Raw genomic sequence first — 11,890 nt, 5'->3', positions numbered from 1 at the left:
GGTGCCGATTCGACCAGAGATGGTGAAGGTTGAAGGGATGAGGGAGGAGGGGAGGAGTCGGTCGGAGATGGTGTAAGTGGAGGAGGCGGCAAGGGCAACAGAGCTACGATAGCTGAGAGTGAAGGAGGTGGCGAGAGAAATATTTTTTATAGGATATTAATAAAATATAAGTGAGTAGAATTTAGAGAGCGAGAGGAGTCAGCTGTAATGCGTAGAAAAATAAAGAGAGAATTTTTTAGAGATGCTATCTATATAGAGATACAGGGAGCGAGATTTAGGAGTTAGTTAGAGATACTATTAAGGAATTTCGCTATGACAGCTTCCGTTATGCATGCTTTTGTAGCTAAGTCTTTCTTTAAATAAAATAAAATGCTAAAATAACAAACCTTAATTTTATCCCTCGTATTTTATCGGTGGGCAGCAAACAAACGCCAGTAATACATATAAATCACGATCTTTTTTAGTCTTGCGAATTCTTTTTTATCTGGTCCATAACCCTAAATCTAAGACGGGTAATCATTTGACAATAGCTAGCAAGGATAGCATCAAGACGATATTTGCACATACAAAAATAATTATATATCACAATCTTACCTAACCAATTCATGATACAAGCTAGTTTTCAATAAATTCTTTTCATCACATTTATGCATGTCAAGAGCCTATCGGTTGGCCTTCTGCCACAACAAGAAACTTGCTCCTATAACAATCCAGGCTCTGTGGCCCACATTGTTGTGTCACCAACAGTATCTACACAAAAAGTGTTAGTCAAGCAATGAAGGATAGACTATCGCCTAGCCCGCTTAGGCTGTCGAACTTGAACCATTGAGAAGGAGTGTGAGGAACGAAACAAATCGTGTGTCAACAAAATTATGAGAACTAAGGAGCGAGTGCAACATAGTAGGGAGATAAGTTTATCAGGAGGATTCATATAGAGATAAGCCTTATAATAGAGTGTTATATATAGATCTATTGTACTGCTCACATATAAGAAATAATTGAACCTTAATTCTCTTAACATATTTTTTTTTTCTCATTGTCGCTATTTCTCTCTCATCATTCTCAGTCCATCCTCTGATGCAATTACCCTGTTATCTGTGGTTGTTCTACCACCGCTCCTTTCCCAATCCTTGCTAGAACCAACTTACCGACTTTTATTTAAACACCTGTCACCAACCACATAACTACCTCAACCAAAGTTTCTCATAACAACTCGACTTACCAACATAACATATTATATATTTTCCTATCTATAACAAAGAATGCTCGCTGTATATATAGTCAATTATCTTATTTCGAAGTCAGTGCTTCATAGAACCATAAGACGGGTAGAAGAGTATTTCGGGGCCATAGTTTAATAACTATTTTCTTTGCCCATTCAAAGCCATGCACACTTTATTTTGTTTCACTTAACCTCCCCGGAGTACTTAAACCAAGTCACTTCTCTCCTGAAATCCATCTTTTTTTCTCCTTACACAAGTCGTGTCTTAAGCTAAAAATTTGCGGATGAGAGATGATATAATATCCTATGTTATAAAATTATTTTAGGAATTTTCATCGCAATTTGTGTTGGTTCAGAGCGCTGACCCCGAAATATGAAGAATACATGCAAATAATAATGAGAAATTATGAAAATATTGTTTAACATAGGTATCATATCATCTATCATCATCCTTTAGAAAATCAACTTAAAAATGATTGTGTTAGGAGAAACAAAAATATATCATTATGATGAAGTAACCGATTTTAAGTAGTTCAGATGGTTGAGTGAGAGAAAAAATGTTGAAGAGGTTAAAGTGAATAAAAAATAGTTTGAGGGATTAAAATATTTCCCTTATAAATCAAAATGACAATAAAATTATGGTTGTTTCAGGTTAACCATGATAGCCTCGCATTACAATGAAAACAGGCTCATGGTTAGAAAAGACCAAAACAAAAAATCCCCCCAAACGAGTCCAAAATTCATTCAGAGACCTCGTACTCATACTCCCTGCTTCCTCGCAGCCACGCCCCCTCCAGACACTAGCCCTGCCACCTGTCCCCATCCCGCTGTCTCGCCGTAGGATCACGCAACGAGGAGGGGTCCATCAGGAAGTGATGATCCGAGACCAAGGTGTCTCAGCGGCGACCGGGGGCGTCGGCGAGAGAAAGCTGATCGGCGAGCCGATGGATAGGTCATCGTTGTGGACACTATGGGGGTTCTCCAGAGGCCTTGAGAAAGATTATATCGCCGCGGGGAAGCAGTCGGAGGTGCCCCGCTCCAGCGGCGGATCCACCGCCATCTCCAAGAATATACTCTCCAACGATGAGCCTTCTCTCGCCCGACGATGTGCCCTCTCTCGCCATGCTTTTGTCGATTCTGTAATTCACTTTTTTGTGCTCTTTTAGTGTTTTTAGCCCTTTTGAAGGGAGATCTGTGTGTGCTTAGATAGTTGGGAGTGGAAACGTGGACATTGTCATGAGCAACTGCTAGATCACTCATACATCTCTTACCAGTTTAGGAGTACTTTCCTTTTTCAGTATTTTCGTGTAATGCTATGTAGTCATATATGCTAAATTGGTTTCACCTTTTTTATTGTTTTGTGACATTTGTGTATGTGCGTGAGGAAGTTCAAAGATGCAAAGTTTGATGTAGATTTCTATTTTATGGTCTCTGTACAACAGATGGTCAATAGTGCCATCAGAGAGACTTGCAATTCAGGATAGTCATAGTACGTGACTGTGACTAGGCACATAAACATCCTAATTCCCAACATTTAGATTGATAGTAGCATAACACAACTTATGTAATGCATGGTGTGGCATGTTGTCCATCGCCTTTCATTGCTTGTTAGGTCAATTTAGTTTTTAGGCACTTTTTCTGGTGATTAGGGTCATTCAGCAAGATCACCTATCTATGAGTATTTGCTTGTAGTTATGGTTAGTACTAGAGCAGTAAAACGGTAAGCGTACAATCAAATGTAGATCCCAAAGCATTGTAGAAACAATACAAAAATTAGTAGGAGCTACATGACAGACTAGTTCAACCAAAAGGACAATGAAAATTTTCTCACACAACCTATAGTGTAGAAACAATATGGATTTTTTCCCCTCTGACTCAATCAGCTAAACATGCTAAATTCGAGAAATTCCAGAACTCAAGTTATTGAATACATTCCTCATATACATTTCAAGCTATTGAATACATTCCTTGTATGTTCCTTGTATACATTTCAAGCTATTGAATACATTCCTCGTGTACATTTTAATCTATTGATTACATTCCTCATATACATCATCTATGATAAATTGGTTTGTTCACACAAACTGCTAAAACTAGATGTGGCTACTTGCTTGCTTTACATGTTTTCTAGGGAACTTGTTGTATGATAAGTGAAAATTTATTGCCTAATATTATATAAAGAGAACAGTTATAGTTAACATTTTTAGTTGAAAGCTATGCTGCTGCTTTATGTAAGAAATGTCACCTTATCAGAACAATTTATTTTTAATTTGTTGTTAGTTCTTAGTTGAATCGAACACCCTGAGTCTGCAACCATGTCTTTGGTCAGTGCCTTATGCATTCACACTCTCCACTATGGGGATATTCGTCCACCTATACATTCCTTATGTCTAACTAAAGCATAACACGACAACATTTTTGTATATGTTTTAGGTTAGTTTAACTCCACCTATGTTGTACCAACATAGCCGATTTCAAGCCCGGTTAAGCCACAAAAGCTGAAATATAAGTTCTATAGGACAACGATTTGACTCATGATGTTATGTGGTGCTGAATGTTAGCCAACTAAAAGGCAATATGTCTAATAGTTAAGTGTAGCAGAGATGCATATGTTGCGATCAATTTGTGGCTATACAAGAAAGGATCAAATTTGAAATAATAATATACGTGATAGGATAAGGGTACCACCAATTGAAGAATAGCTTTTTCAACATTAGTTGAGATGGTTTGGACATATCCAACGAAGGCCTCCAGAGTCACCTATGCATAGTGGGATACTGAGGTGTGCTGATAATATGAAGAGAAATATGGGTCGATCAAACCTAACATGAAAGGAGTTTACAAATAGAGACTTAAAGTAATAGAATATCTTAAAGAACTATGCACGGATAGAAGCCCGTGGAAGTTAGTAATCCATATGCCAAAACCACAATTTATGCATCATTCTCTTTGTATCGTTATTACTTTTTTTACTATTACTAGTACATTTATTATCATTATTGTTTTCTTATTATCTTTTTAATTGGATATTGTGGGTTTCATCTCTAGCCTATCTTAATTTTTTGGGACAAATGTGTTGTTGTTGTTGTTGTTTTATGTTAGTTTGTTACAATTCATGTTCTAGAAGTTGTTCTTGATATTTCTTTGTCGATCGTAATATTTGTGTTGATTGCTTTACAAGAGAATCAGAAACTGACAGTGAAAAATCAGATGTGAGCGGTTCTGATGGGGAAGATACATTGTGGATTTCATGGTTATGTAGTTTAAGGGGTAATGAATTTTTTCTGTGAAGTTGACGACGGGTACATTCAAGATGATTTCAACCTCTGTGGGCTAAGCAACCAAGTTCTGTATTACAACTATGCTCTTGATCTGATATTGGACGTCGAATCTTCACATGGTATGATGGTATGCCACCCCTTTCTCTGTTTAATAACTCAGTTTAGAGAGAACCATGTTAGGGAAGTCATCATGTGTTTTTCACCAGCTGTTACTAGTCCCAAGTTGTACGATTTTAGATTCCAAATGATGTGCACGATGCTGGAACATATCTTATCAATTTCCTAATAGGATGCCAGATTCCAAATACTAGTCCCAGGTGTTTAATAATAGGAACTAATGAATTTCATGTAAACTTAGCTGTAATGAACCTACAACCACTATAATTATTGCCAACCCAGTATAAGAAAGTAAAGAACAGAACACTCTAATTAATATTCGATAACTGATTAACTAACCTAGTTGCCTTGTCCTGGCCCTTTGGTCAGTCAAGGGTTGTAGCTGGCCAATTGGGGTGTATTCAGTTGCACATATAAACCTGGTCAGCACTCATGCTAAGTGGTTGCAATAGGATTTATAAAGTTGAGTGGTTGCTTGTTTTGAAGGATACCTGGAATTGTGTGTCACATGCAAGTCACAATACATAGTATATGTCCCTAGTTCTACAATAAAATTGTACCATTAATTGTAGGGTGCTTATGTGGTAACACATATTTAGAGGAGACCCAATCACAACAATAATAGTAACAAAAGCATGCATGGGACTAAGATAGTATTTGGTTCAAGTGTTTTTTTTTCTTGAAAGGACGATATGAGATTTGTTGATTTTATTAGAGAAGGAATAAACGCAGGAAAAAAAACAAAGGAACCCAAGTTTGACACGGGGGGCAACCGAGTCCATCCAAAATAAAGACGAATCCATGACTACCAACATAAGGGACACACCCATAGGAACACTAGAAAAAACATAGGTAATCAACCCAAAAGCGCCATAAAATTGTTCAAATTGTTGCTTGATCCGCTTAGTGACCTACACCACATCACCCACTCTGTTCAGGAAGGTTCCACTGTTACGTTCATTCCAAATGCCCCACCAGAAGGCGATCACCAAACCATTGAAAGATCTACGATACTCATTGTCAACTCGGCGTGAAGCTGCGTTCTGCCAGGCCTTAGCGGTTCAAAAAGACGATGGCTATGGCAAGTTGGGGAGATGCAACCATTTAGACAACTGAGTCCAAACTTGCCGCGTAAAAACACAGTCTTTGCAAAGGTGTATGGGAATTTGGTCCTCTTGATCACATAAGCGGCAAGTTTGTTGTGAAGGCCAACCTCTTTTAGCGAGGTTGTTCGCTGTAAGGATCTTATTTTGCAAAAGCACCAGGAGAAAATCTTACATTTCGGCTCAATTCTTTCCTTCCACACTGAATGCATGTTGAATTTGGTTATGTGCCCTACAAACAGAGTTATGTATGCGCTCTTTGATGTGTACAAACCGTTTTTAGTCTAGCGCCATGATATTTGATCTTGTGTTCCTGGTTGTTGGTGTTGGTTTCTCAGCAAGCTCCATAGGTGTGAGAGCTAGAGAATTTCCCGCTCGGTTTCGATATGGGTGATATACTGAAGCCACATGTGTTCTTGAAGCCCATGCTTGACCGAGAATTTTTTCCTCAGTGATATTGCGCAGATGAGAGGCGCAATATTTTTTGAGCCTGCCCATTTAGCCAACTTGAATGCCAGAAAGCTATTTTCTCCCCATTGCCAATTGTCACCACCATCGATGCATTGAAGAGATCAATGTCTATTTGATCACAAGGCATGGGAAACCATTCCATGACTTATCACCTTGCCATTGGAACCACAACCAACGAAGTCTGAGAGCTCTCGTGAAATGCTGAAGTTCTAAGATACCTAGACCACCCAAAACTTTTGGCTTTGCTACAGTTGGCCAATTGACAAGGTAGTGTCCCACAAAGACTTTGTTTGGGTCTTCCCCTCTCCAAAGGAAGCTTCTTCGAAAACTATCAATCTTCCTGAGAAGCCATTTTTGCAGTGGAAGGACAGATAAATGGTAGGTCGGCGTGGAGGACAACACCGATTTAACAAATGTTTCCCTACCGGCCATAGAAAGGAAGTTTCCTTGCTACCCTGGGAGTTTGTTGCCAATTTTGTCAATGAGCGGTTGGATGTCAATCCTTCTTACCCGTATGTTGTGTAGGGGAAGGCCCAAGTATTTGCAAGGTAGGGATCCAACTTTTCCAGGAAAATCTTCAAGAATTTGATCCAAAGGGAGATCATCACATCTGATCTTGTAAATCTCTGTTTTGGAAAGATTTGTGACGAGATCTGAGTAGTCTCCAAAGGTTTTTAGCACTGCTTGTAGAGCTAGAAGCTCTTCTCTATTTGGGTTGGCGAAAAAAGATGTGTCATCGACATACAGGGAGCATCTAAACTTTGCCGAATGAGGGAGGATAGGCTTAAGGATGCCTTGTTGCTCAGCCAAAGAGATCATCCTCTGCAAGGGATCGATAGCAAGTATGAAAAGCATTGGTGATAATGGATCACCTTGGCGAAGCCCTTTTGCATGCTTGAATGCGGGGCCCGACAGTCCATTTAGAAGGACTTGTGAGGATTATGTCGCAAGGATGGCCGAAACCTAGTCTCTCCATTTCTGACCAAAACCAAGAGCTTCCAATACTTCCAAGAGGTATGACCAGCTTACTGAATTAAAAGCTTTGGAGATGTCCACTTATTGAAAAGAGCAGGACACTTGCTTTTGTGCAAACAATGAATTACACTCTGGACGTAAAGAAAGTTATCATGGATACTACGGTTCTTGATGAAAGCACTCTGCCCTTTCGGGATGAGATCATCAAGGAACGGTCCAGTCTGTTGGCCAAAAGCTTTGTGATGATCTTAGAGAGACTGCAGATCAAACTAATTGGCATGTAGTCTAACATAGATTGAGCATCAGGTTTCTTGGGAAAAAGAATGATGTTGGCTTTGTTTATGAGGTGCATCTTATCTAATCGCAGCCATGAGAAATCATTAATAGCGTCAACAAGGTCTTCTTTAATGGTTTGCCAACATAGCTTGAAAAATAGGCCAATATATCCATCCGCCCTGGGTGCCTTTTCTAGATGAATAGACATAATTGTGTCATGAATTTCTTGCTCCTCAAGGCATGAGAGGTTCTTTGGTTGATATCCAAGAGCTGACCAATTGAGGCGTTACTGACGCATGGACGGAGTGCCTAGATGCCTCACAAAATGACTAAAAATCTCCACTTCTTTCTCCTGGTGAGTTGTGGCAAGCCTGGTCTCAGTAAGTAGGCTTTGTATGAACTTCTTTCTTCTCCTTGCGTTCGTCTTGATGTGAAAAAAACTTAGTGTTTGTGTCTGATTTTCTTAGCCATGTGATTCTGGTGTTTTGACACGCTCCGCATTTCTCAAGTGTCGCGTCGCGATGCCAGGAAGCCTACTTTAAGAAACTCCAAAGGTCATGCTCATCGTTAGATAGTGTTCGTGATTCCTGAGCGATATCAAGTCTAAGGATTACTTCCCTAGCAATGGAAATGCGAAGCTTGAGGTCGCCGATGTTGCTTTTTTTCCAAATCTTAATTGCCTTAGTCGTTCTGTTCAGCTTGACGTGAAACCACATAATAGCATTGGACACATATACTAGCTAAGCCCAAGCCTCCCGGATTGTCTCAAGGAAGCTAGGCATGTTGGTCCAGAAGGACTCAAAGAGGAAAGACGTCGGAAGCTGCACCATCGCCTCCCCCGTTAGAAGCATGGGTGCATGGTCCGAATCACTGGAGGAGAGAGCTTGCCGATGAGTGGCTGGGAAGAGTAAGTCCCAACCAACAGTGCATAGGATTCTATCAATCCTGGTCATAATCGGTTGGTCTTGTTCGTTGCTCCATGTGAATCTTCGGCCATTGAGTTCCAGGTCTTTTAACTGTAGGTTGTCAATCGTGCTCCTGAATAGGCACATGAGACGTAGGTTGACCTCTGGTTGTTTTTGTCCGCTGCCGAGTAAATGATATTGAAATCTCCCACAATTAGCCACTCTTGGCGCATAAGCGGTTTCAGGTCACTTAATTTATGCAGGAACTCAACCTTCTCATGGTTTGATTGTGGTCTATAAACTGAAGTTAAGAACCAAGAAACGTTGTCAGCAAGCATGTCAGAGAGACCAAAATGCTGTGTTCCGTTAAGTGTTGGCCAGAGACACTAAATAGATTCCTATTTGTGGCAATAAGAATGCCACCGCTAGCTCCATTCGTAGGAAGAAAAGCATAATTGTCAATGAAATTTGGTCTAAAGTTTCATTGATTAGAATGTTGGTCCATGCTTGAATCTTGGTCTCTTGAAAGCATACCACTATTGCTGCAAACGACATGATCAGGTTCCGAACGCTTGAATGCTTGGTTGGCGAATTGAGGCCACGGGCATTCGAGTGTTTGTAACTTAAACAGATTACAGCGTTACCTGGTTACGTTAAATCTTGTTTGATTCACTTGGCTTGTAATCACAATACGTGGGATGCGATACCGCCGTGGTACATGGCCCATTCCGCTCCATAGGCAGCGTAATTGGAATGTTTTACTACCTCAAAAAAAAATCAGAATGCTTTACGGGCGTAACAGCCCTCTTCGATCCCCTCCCCAAGCGACACACACAGCCTCCGTAGTCCGCTCCATGATTGGTCGATTCGATCCTGGCTTCCTCGACACGATCTTGCATTGCTGCCTGCTGCGGCGGACACGCGGTCAGCGACGAAGCCAAGTGGTGGCAGTGTGCAATATTGTCATCGTGTTCGTCCCATTGGCGACGGGGATGGCAGGCGCACGGCTGGCTATGGAGAGTTCAAATGTGATCCACGACGGCTGGCGATGATGTGACGAGATTCACGGTGTCCAGCAATTTATAGCTCGGGCATCTCACATTCATGGTGTTTGGCAAACAGCAGGTGGCGACACTACGATTGTTGTGGTGATGTGGAAGGCTACGCACAATTCATATTCGTGGGTTACTGAATCTCCTTTCTGATATCGTTACCTTAGTGAACGAAACAAAAAATGCAATTATCCATCCCACCACTGGTTCCCTGTAATCTGATTCCCTTTTCATTTACCACCTAAGACACATGGAAAGCATCTTAAATATCCACACCGGTTAATATGCATCATGATTGGCCAGCAATCAAGAGAGGTAGCCAGCAAATGTGTCACCTCATATTTTCTGCCATTCAGGAATGACAAATGAATACGGAAAGCTCCAATATATTCCTGAATAGGAAAACATGGATCTATCAAGGCAAAAAAAAAAAAAAGGATGACGCATGGATCTAGCGTTATTACTGCACACAGAGAACCGAGAGGGACAGGGACAGGGAGGTAGAGAAGAATATAGGGAAGTGTACAGTGTTGTGTGTGTGGGGGGAGGGGGGATAATAATATCAGAAGACTATCCCTAATACTTTATTTCTTACGATTATAAGAGAATAGTGAGTAAAAAATTACTATTAAGAAACAAGTTTTCAATGGATACATGTCTTGCTAGTTTTTCAAGTCCCTTTAAAGCAATTTATTGTCACACAATCACATATACTCAAAGTGCTAGTTTCTTCCTAAAAAAATAAGCTCATTCTCTTTCATCTTTAAATCACTTACCACATTATCTTTTTTACTTAAATGAACACCTAATTAATATCTAAAAAACTAGCATTGGGAGTGGCCGAAGAGCACCTAAAGCATCCTGAATGTCTGCATGATAGAAAGAATGTTAGAATCAAGCTCATCAAATGAGAAATTAAATGGAACCTAGGAAATTGGAAAGATATTGTCTCAGTAATATTTGCAATTGATATTATTGTTTCTTTTACACAAAACCTACATTATTGTGTGATTGAACACTTTACAGTAAGGTTTGTGCAAATACACAGGTGATATGTTGACAGGAGCAAAATGAACTTATTGAATCAGCTGCTGAGATGCTATATGGATTGATTCATGTTCGGTATATTCTTGAGATGCTATATGGTGACTCTGTGTGTGTGGGCGCATGCGCACACAGTTCTTGTAACTTTTTTCTGATGGATAAATTAGTACCGTTACTAATTTGTATATTATAACATTTGATGTTTGTGCAGTTGGATAAGTACAAGAGTGTGACTTCGGCGGGGATTTGGATCCCTGACTTCACACCATTAGAAGTCAGGGGTACTGTAGCGTGACTTCAAACTCGTGTGGGCCGTTGGATCGAGAATGGACGCACAAGATTTAGTGGTACAGTAATGTTATAAACAGCAAACATGAACAATATTTCGATGAACAGTAAACTTGTACAATATTTGAAGTTAGGATACTGTTTTTCACTGTAGTATAAGACACATTTTACTGTTACTCCCTAACTTCACACCGTGAAGTCAGGAGATCCAAATCCCTTCGGCAGATGCCTCGAGTGCAAAAAAGAAAAAAGAAAAGCAAACTAAAAGAGTGTATTGTAGCAAACTAGCAGTAGCATACATCAAAGTACACACCACATAGAAGTAGTAACAGACTAGCAGTACATGCAGTAGAGCAAAGCACACAAACGGTACATAGGAGTAGAACACAAATCCAGTGAAGGAGGAGCACATATCCGAAGAGTAGAACAAGTATTGTTTACGGCGAAGGGGCGGGCCAGTAACTCGTCCTAAGAATTTATGTTTCATGCTATTTGGAACATAGGCCATCGCGCACTTTCCTTGACTTGTCATGTAGACATTGACGGAACTTACTCTGGAACAACATTTCCTCGCTTTCTGATGACGTACCCGCACTTAAAGCCCCTGAAGCCTTCACAGCAATACGTCCCCAGGGTGTTTGGGTTCAAAAATTCATAAGCCATGACAGATTTCAAGGCTGAAGATGCAAAGATTCATCTGCGTTGCATGTCAGTTTGTGAGCTGCTCATCTATCTGAGGGGTGCTGTGCTTCCTTTAATTGGTTTACCCGTGGCTCCTGAAATGTTCACATGTCATCGGAATACACTTGACACCTGGTTGACCTCCTCTCGCTTCTCCCTCTCGCCTGATATTCAGATTTGATGCTTGTGGTTTGTTTAACCTAGGAAATCATTCATTTTTTTATAAAAAAGATCTTGTATTTGAAATTAACAGTTACTAAAGAGGGCTATAACTGTGTGATGTCATTGTTGCCTATTTGTCACTCTGCTGTGATAACTAAGTTACCACTTCAAAAATGACGGTAGCAATCTGAGATACCAATGCAATTAGTGTTCTTTACTCCCGTATGTTGATTCTTTCTGAGATTTGATTGTGACATTGTATGCCGCCATTGCTGTGAGCCTGTGACGAACTCTTGTAGCTTGATCAGTTGCA

The 11,890-nt window shown here is 40.3% G+C and overlaps 1 pseudogene; it reads left to right on the top strand.

Moving 5' to 3' along the window:
- Window positions 1–2,097: 2,097 nt before the first annotated feature.
- Window positions 2,098–10,741, top strand: LOC133925570 (casein kinase II subunit beta-1-like; annotated as a pseudogene).
- Window positions 10,742–11,890: the final 1,149 nt, after the last annotated feature.

The sequence above is a fragment of the Phragmites australis genome, chromosome 7, assembly GCF_958298935.1.
Source record: "Phragmites australis chromosome 7, lpPhrAust1.1, whole genome shotgun sequence".
In the NCBI taxonomy this organism is placed as follows: domain Eukaryota; kingdom Viridiplantae; phylum Streptophyta; class Magnoliopsida; order Poales; family Poaceae; genus Phragmites; species Phragmites australis.
This window is presented reverse-complemented; position numbering and strand designations above follow the sequence as displayed.